The sequence below is a fragment of the Gossypium hirsutum genome, chromosome D11 (assembly GCF_007990345.1).
Source record: "Gossypium hirsutum isolate 1008001.06 chromosome D11, Gossypium_hirsutum_v2.1, whole genome shotgun sequence".
Taxonomy (NCBI): domain Eukaryota; kingdom Viridiplantae; phylum Streptophyta; class Magnoliopsida; order Malvales; family Malvaceae; genus Gossypium; species Gossypium hirsutum.
The window spans coordinates 27,368,948-27,377,469 of NC_053447.1; the positions used below are offsets into that span (position 1 = coordinate 27,368,948).

General features: G+C 31.1%; 1 non-coding gene across 1 annotated transcript; it reads right to left on the reverse strand.

The window, feature by feature from the left end:
* Positions 1-5,853: 5,853 nt before the first annotated feature.
* TRNAS-AGA (transfer RNA serine (anticodon AGA)) lies at positions 5,854-5,935 on the reverse strand. The gene has a single exon. It is a non-coding gene; the product is annotated as a tRNA-Ser (tRNA).
* Positions 5,936-8,522: the final 2,587 nt, after the last annotated feature.

Consider the following 8,522-nt stretch of genomic DNA (forward strand, 5'->3'; position numbering starts at 1 on the left):
CATCTTCGTATTGAAGAAGAGTATCAAAAATAAGATCAGAACCTAAATTCTGAAAATGCCAAAGTACATGTTATGGAGGAAGTACAGACTACTAAACCATTCAAGAGAAAGTTCAATTAGACTGATAGAGCACCTAAGTTCAAAAAGAAACGAAGGCTCATGCTATCATTGTGGAAAGCTGGGACGTTTCAAGAATGAATGTCAATTTTTAAAGAAGAAATCATCTTCTAAGGCTAATAATAACGAAAAGTTCGTTGCAATGATATCTGAAATTAATATGGCACAAGATGATAATACATGTTGGATTGATACCGGAGCAACCAAACATGTGTGCAAAGACAAAAGCATGTTCACAAAGTTCACACAATGTGAAAATGACAATATCTTGTACATGGGAAATTCTTCCACCGCAATAATTAAAGGCAAAGGGTCTGTTGAACTACAATTCACTTCTGGAAAGGTTTTAACCTTAAATGATGTATATTATGTACCAGAAGTTAGGAATAATTTAGTATCTGGAAGTCTGTTGAATAAGTTTGGTTTCAAACTTGTTTTTGAGGCAGATAAGTTTATTTTGTTTAAGGGAGGAATTTTTGTGGGGAAAGGGTATATGTATGAAAGCATGTTCAAACTTAATATTATTAATAAGAATAAAAATACTATTTCTGCTTATATGGTTGAATCTTTTTGTTTGTGGCATTATAGATTAGGTCATTTGAATTATAGAAAATTGAATGACATGTATAAATTAGATTTAATTCATGTTTTTAATAATAATATTGAAAAATACAATACATGTATGTTGACTAAAATTACAAGAAACCCTTTCCCTAAGGTTAAAAGGAAAACAAAATTGCTTGATTTGATACATAGTGATTTATGTGACTTGCATAATACTCCTACATTAGGTGGAAAGAAATATTTTGTTACTTTTATTGATGATTGTTCTAGATATTGTTACGTATATTTATTGCATTCAAAAGATGAAGCGCTTGATAAATTTAAAGTTTATAAATCTGAAGTTGAACTTCAGTGTGAATCATTTATCAAGTGCTTAAGATCGGATAGAGGTGGAGAATACTATAATCCAAGTTATTTTAAACTCATTGGAATTGTCCATCAAGTTTTAGCCCCTTACACACCACAACAAAATGGTATAGCTGAAAGAAAAAATAGAGTCTTGACTGAAATGGTAAATTCAATGTTATCATATTCAGGTCTTGGACAAGGTTTTTAGGGAGAAGTTGTTCTAACAGCTTGTCATATATTGAATAGAGTTCCTAATACGGAAACTAAAATAACTCCCTATGAACAATGGAAGAAAAGGAAACCAAACCTTAATTATTTAAAGGTTTGGGGTTGTAGAGCTATTGTAAAAGTTCCAACACCTAAACGTAAAAAGTTAGGTGAAAGAGGAATTGAATGCATATTTATAGGTTATGCACATAATAGCAAGGCATATAGGTTCATGATAATTGAACTAAATGATTCAATTTTAATTAATATTGTTATTGAATCAAGAGATGTTATTTTTGATGAAAATAGATTTAATTATATATCAAGACAATTACAACCACAACAATTGATTCATTCTTCAAATAAGAATGAGATTCCATTGAAACAAATTGATAATAATGATGAATCTTGTCAAGAATTAATAAGAAGTAAGAGGATTAAAAAGGTCAAAGATTTTGGACCAGATTTCATTATGTTTCTTGTAAAAGGAAAAGGTGAAAGTATATGCAATAAGGTACCTTATTGTTATAATACTGAATTTGATTCTATTACATTTGAAGAGGCAGTGAAATCTCAAGACTCTGCTTTTTGGAAGGAAGCAATAAATGATGAGATAGATTCAATAATGGGAAATCAAACTTGGATCTTAATTGATCTTCCACTAGGTTCCAAACCAATAGGTTGTAAATGGATCTTCAAAAAGAAAATGAAGGTCGATGGAACCATTGATAAATTTAAAGCAAGGTTGGTAGCAAAAGGTTTTACACAAAGACAAGGTATTGATTACTTTGATACCTATGCTCCAATAGCAAGAATTGCTACAATTAGACTCCTAATATCACTTACCTCTATATATAATTTGGTTGTTCACCAAATGGATGTTAAAACTGCATTTTTAAATGGTGAATTGGAAGAGGAAGTGTACATGGAGCAACCGAAAGGATTTGTTGTTCCAGGACAAGAGCATAAGGTATGTAAGCTTGTTGAATCTTTATATGGGCTTAAACAAGCTCCAAAACAATGGCACCAAAAGTTTGACAAGGTTGTTTTAGCTAATGGCTATAAAATAAATGAATCCGATAAGTGCATATATAGCAAATTTGAAAATGAAAAAGGTGTCATAATTTGCTTATGTGTAGATGACATGCTCATTTTTGGCATGAATTTGGAACAAATAGAAAACACAAAGAAATTCTTGTCAAACAACTTTGCTATGAAGGATATGGGTGAAGCAGATGTTATTCTTGGGATTAAAATAACCCGAGATGAAAGCACTATAGCTTTATCATAATCACATTACATTGAAAATGTGTTTAAAAAGTTTGATCTTTTCAACTGTATACCAGCACCTATACCCATGGATCCTCAATTAAAATTAGTATCTAATGCTGGTAGGAAAATTGATCAATTGAAATATGCAAGTCTAATTGGTTGTCTTATGTATATAATGACTTGTACAAGACCAGATATTGCATATGCTGTTGGAAAATTAAGTAGGTACACAAGTAAACCAAGTAGTTTGCATTGGCAAGCTTTGAATAGAGTACTTAGGTACTTAAATAAAACTATTAACTATGGATTGTGTTATAATGGATATCCTCCAGTTTTAGAAGGATATTCGAATGCTAGTTGGATTACAAGTTTGGAAGATCATGCATCTACTAGTGGATGGATCTTCATTCTTGATGGAGGAGTCATTTCTTGGGGTTCCAAGAAACAAACATGTATTACTGATTCCACCATTGCAGCAGAATTTATTGCATTAGCAGTTGCATCTAAAGAAGCAGAATGGTTAAGAAATTTGCTTTATGATGTACCTTTATGGCCTAAGCCAATTTCACCTATTTCTATCCATTGTGATAGTGAGGCTACTCTAGCAAAGGCATATAGCCAAGTATATAATGGAAAGTCTAGACACATTGGATTAAGACATAGTTATGTCCGACAATTAATCTCTGATGGAGTGATCACTATTAATTATGTGAGGTCAAGTGAAAATTTGGCAAATCCTTTGACAAAAAGTCTTGCTAGAGATGCAGTAAAAAGGACCTCAAAAGGGATAGGACTCAAGCCTATTAATTAGAGTCACCTATGATGGAAACTCGACTCAACGCTTGGTATAACGTCAAGTCTTGAGTTCAATGAGACAAAGTACATCATTAGTATGTGACTGTTAGCACTATAAATAAATTCATCCTAAGATTAAAGTGCTAAGTACCCGTAATGATAAGGGGAGGATGAGTAATGTATTCTTAATGGACCCATAACATAAATATGTTAGAGTGTTATAATTACGGGAACACTTTTGATGGGATCCACCTATGTGAGTGGAAGTGTGGCCGCTTCTAGGAGCTCAAGGGCTTGGCTCTGACAGCACTCATGAAAAGAGGACATAGACACATGGCCATAATAGTGTCTCTAGATACTATGCATTGACCGATGTTGAAATCATTGTGTGAGATATGTTCAGTTAATCAAATGGAATAGTTGGTTCAAAGCTTAGTCTACCATGCATTTTCGATTAACTGTAACATGTTTTCACTAAGTGAAGGTTCAATCGTAAGACACCTTTATTTATGCAAATTGATTTCCAAGAATATCAAAATCTAAATATTTAGAAAATGGGGGGAGATTGTTGGAACATTTTCAAATATTTATAGTATCCCAATAACTATAAATGAACGATCGTAATTAATCAAAAGATAAAACTTTTGGTCATTGGTCAAAAGTTATATCATTTGATTTTTTTAAAAAAGAATTATAACTATTCAAAAAATATTATTTGAATAGTTACAAAATTAAATGAATTATTATTATTTATTTATTCATAAAGACACCTATTGAAAGATGTCTCTATGAAGAGACATGAAAATTCCTATAAATAGGAATGAGATTTCATTTGGAAATTATATCAACAAATTCTAATATTCTTTCTTTCCTTCCTTCATTTTCTAATATTATTAGATTATTCTATAAAGTATTATTGCAGAAATCCTTTGTAGAAATTGAGTTTTTGTTATACATTGCTCAGCGCATAGTGGACTATTCTCGTTAGTGCAAAACGCAAATAGTCATTGGCTTCATTATATCCTCGAGGTTAATTTGCTTGGAACTCATTTGCACACCGAAGGTAGGTGGGGGCGAATATAACCTTAAAGATAGTGGCTTGATACACGCCTTGGAGTCTGTCCTATTTCTTCTTTTTCTGTTCGAGTTTCGATCGTGTGTTCGAGATTTTCCTTACCGGAGTTTTGAACTAACAATATATAAGTAGACATTTCCATGGGCCAGATCACTTATTTTAGTATGCTCGACTAGATTTAGGTCAAGTTTGGACAAAGATTTTCAAGTCCCAGGTTGGCTCAACCCAACTCGAGTTCAGTTTAAATAATAAAAAATAATTTTAAATTTAAATTTAATTATAAATATTTAATAATTAATATAAAAGTATATTTTTATTAATAGTAAAACAGGATGACAGGTTAGGTTGAGCCGACCCAAAAATAAACATTGATTTAAATAATTTTTGAAACCTGGTTGTCACCTTGTTCAACCTTTATATATAAATGATAAAAAAATATTATTAAAATTATGAAATTATATTTTATTCTTTACATAATTATTTTTAATATTATATAACATGTTATTTGTTTATTTCATCATATAAATACTTTCATGGACAAATTTAGACATCTTTTTTTTTGCTATTACAAGAGGAAAGCTAATATAGAAAGAATATCCATTCCATAAAATGAACTATTCTTCCAACCAAATTGTTGAATTACTATTTACCACTAAATATGGGAAATGGTTGCCGGTTGAGTATTAACTCGATTGACATTGACATTGTTACTAATGCAGGAGGATATAGGTTCGAGTGTGTTGAAGCACATTATCCTCCTATTTATGGGTTGGGGAAGGGCTATGAGTAGGTTGAGTAGGTTTAGGCATTATGTAAAGAAAAGAAGATACAATTAGAACATATAATAAAATTGTTTAAAAAAAAGAAGAAATTTCTACTCCATTCCCCCAACCAAACATGCAATTATCATTTACTCAAGTATACATAATTTTAGAACAATTTAACAATTTTAATTTAAAACAAGTAACATATTGTTTTGAAATATTTGTCCATGTCACAATCTAACCATCACAACGTAACAATGTTGCCCATCTTTTGCTCGATGTTGTGACGTGTCCATGCCAACGCTGAGACATTCCTTATTGTCTTTATTTGAATTGTACATAAATATGAATACCAACCTCGCAACATTACATCTTCAACGTTGTGACACTCTTTACAGTCTTAAAAAAAATACTTCTATGTAATATTTCAAATATCATATCTTTCTTTTACACCAAATCACATACATAAAAATCTATGACATCTTAATACCATATATTTTTAAAGATCATCTCTGAAGTAACTATTTTCTAATTGCTTTTATATATACACATGTATCTATGTACATGATGTTACGGCAAGGAATTATATTGCAGCCCCAAGTGATGGACAAATTCATTGCACGAAACTGTGAGAATAGCCCAAGGATTAAGTGGCCCATAAAGGATAATAAGTAACAGAAAGCAAAAGTTACATAATTAAATAAATTAATACATGAGCGGCAGGATTCGAACCTGCGCGGGCAGAGCCCACATGATTTCTAGTCATGCCCGATAACCACTCTGGCACACCCACTGTATGATAGCAATATTCCATTTTTATATAACTCAACGATATACTTTATTATGTTTTACGAAATTAAATATATATTATAGTTAGGTTTTGAGACATTTTTGGAAAATTTCAGCTCTAAATAAGTGCACCTTATGCCAAGTGTCACCAATAAATGAGTGACACGTCATCATTTTAGAAAAAGAAAATTCATTTGTACATTTTAAACATTATTTTAGTGCTAATTTTGTGCGTTTTAAACCATTGTCCCCTTTTTTTCTCTCTCTCTTTTTTGTACGTTTTAAACATTGCGGTTGTATGTTTTAACTTTTTACCATTTAAATTAATTATAATTACAAAATTTATATTTGCTGAGAAATTTTGAAGGTATAGTTTAAAAAAGAAAAAATCGTAACATGTATTCTATCGCCTGGAAATCTAATCAAGAATGTACGTTGCTTGGATTTGGTAATTACATTATTAAAATCATTAACCCCTGCATTTTGATTTTTTCTTTGTAAATTTAGTAATCATACCAATTTTATTATATGAAAATTCTATTAAGTTAAAATAAAAAAAATCTAATATCGAAAAATTGGTAAAAAAATTCACAATACTGTTGAAAATTAAGTGACAAAAAATTAAACTATAAAAAATAATTTATAATCGGTAACTTAAAAAACTAAACATTATCAACAATTAGTGAATTACAAAAACGTTACCACAATTAGCTCCAAATACTGATATATTTTAAAAAGAAAGTTACCAACAATTAGCGTTAAAATTTAGGCAATATAATTTTAAAATAAATTTACCGTAATTACCAACAATTATTGGTAATTTGTCAATTACAAAAAATAAAACTTGATCGCAAATTGGCCCTAAAAAAGGCAATATTTTAAAGTTATCACCAATAGCTTTAAAAAATTTGGCAACCGGTAATTAGTTAAAACTGTATAAAATAATAAAATAAAATAATTTAAATTTAGAAAAATAATAAATTTTATTTTTTATTATGCTAAATGATTAATAATTACATTCATTGTTATGTTTATTTAATATATTATAAATATATAAACTCGGAATATCGTATACTACTTTCACTTTGCTATCAATTCATTTGTGAATGTTTTATTTTTTTTATTATAGTTTTTCAGTACAAAGGAATAACATAAAGCGAAAATATCAATCGGTTAAAACTTAACTCGGCATTGACTGAACTAGATCAACTAACAATAAGCCCTTCGTCGTATCCGATGGATCTTCATACACCTGCAAACTTGAACTTCCGGAAGCAATACACTTAGCTATATGGTTGGCAACCCCATTATGAATTCTTGGAATATGGTGAATCCTTACTTTCCAACTCCTTCTCAAGATTTGATGCAACAAACTAACTCTACCAAATTGCTATTATCTCCTGCACCAGTAGTGCATTATCACATTCAACCTCTATCTGTCTAAAGCTCTTCTCCCAAGCCATAATAAGACCTTTCAAGATCGCTATTGCCTCAACTTTGAAAACAAAATCTTTACTAAAAACCATCAAGAATTCACACAACCAATTTGCATCTGAGTCTCTAAATACACCTCTAATGGATGTAGGACTAGTAGCTAAAAATGCACCATCCATATTAAGTTTTATCCAATCCTTCTCCAGACAAAACCAATGCAATAACGTGCTTATAGGACTAGGCTGAAATAGTCTCAAAACAGGCTCTGCATAACTCTTCGCCCAAGAATAACCTGTATCCACAATAGCTTGAACATAACTATGGTAGTTAGAAAAAAAATAGATTTCGGTCTTTCCAAAGCACCCAGCAAATTATTGAAAACAAAGATTGCCAAACCATTTTTCTTGTTACCACAATTCCCCATATTTTGAATATTCCAAAAAAAACACTCTTTAAATGGAAGAGAGAAAAAAACACTCTGAACTCGCTTTGGAATTATTGATAGCCACACTGATGTAGAAAACGAACAATCTTAGATCACATGGAAACCTATTTCCAACACATTACTACATCTAGGGCAACTAACGTCATTAGTTATGTGTCTTGTCACACGTTCTCCATTTGTCAATAATTTGTTTTTCCACAAAAGCAATAGAAAAATTCGAACCCTTTAAGGTGTCTTTACTTTCCAAATCATCTTCCAAACAGCAGAAGAGCCCACATAATCAAAATAATGCATATTCTTATAAGTTTCAGCTGTGGAAAATCATCCATTTCCATGATAAATAATCCTGACCTGCATTAGGAGAAGGAGGCAAGACAACTGCAATTTGCATGGTGATGTGATATGGTATAAAATAACTTAGACGAGACCAATACTAACTTTCACTTTTCGTAACCAAATCACAATCTCGTAGGGTATTATCTAGCTATCCAACACCTTTATAGAACATATAAGGAGGCGCCTGTTTGCCGAATCCACACATCATTCCAAAAATTCGTAAGTCGGCCATCCTTAATAGACTAATAAACTTTAGCAATTACTTCAAGCCAGACCTTCACTAGGGATCTCCAAAGGAACGAATAGTTGCTTCTAGTAATAGACCTTGGTAGTAGTCATTGTACATTAGATTTATTCCAAAACACGTTAACCCACA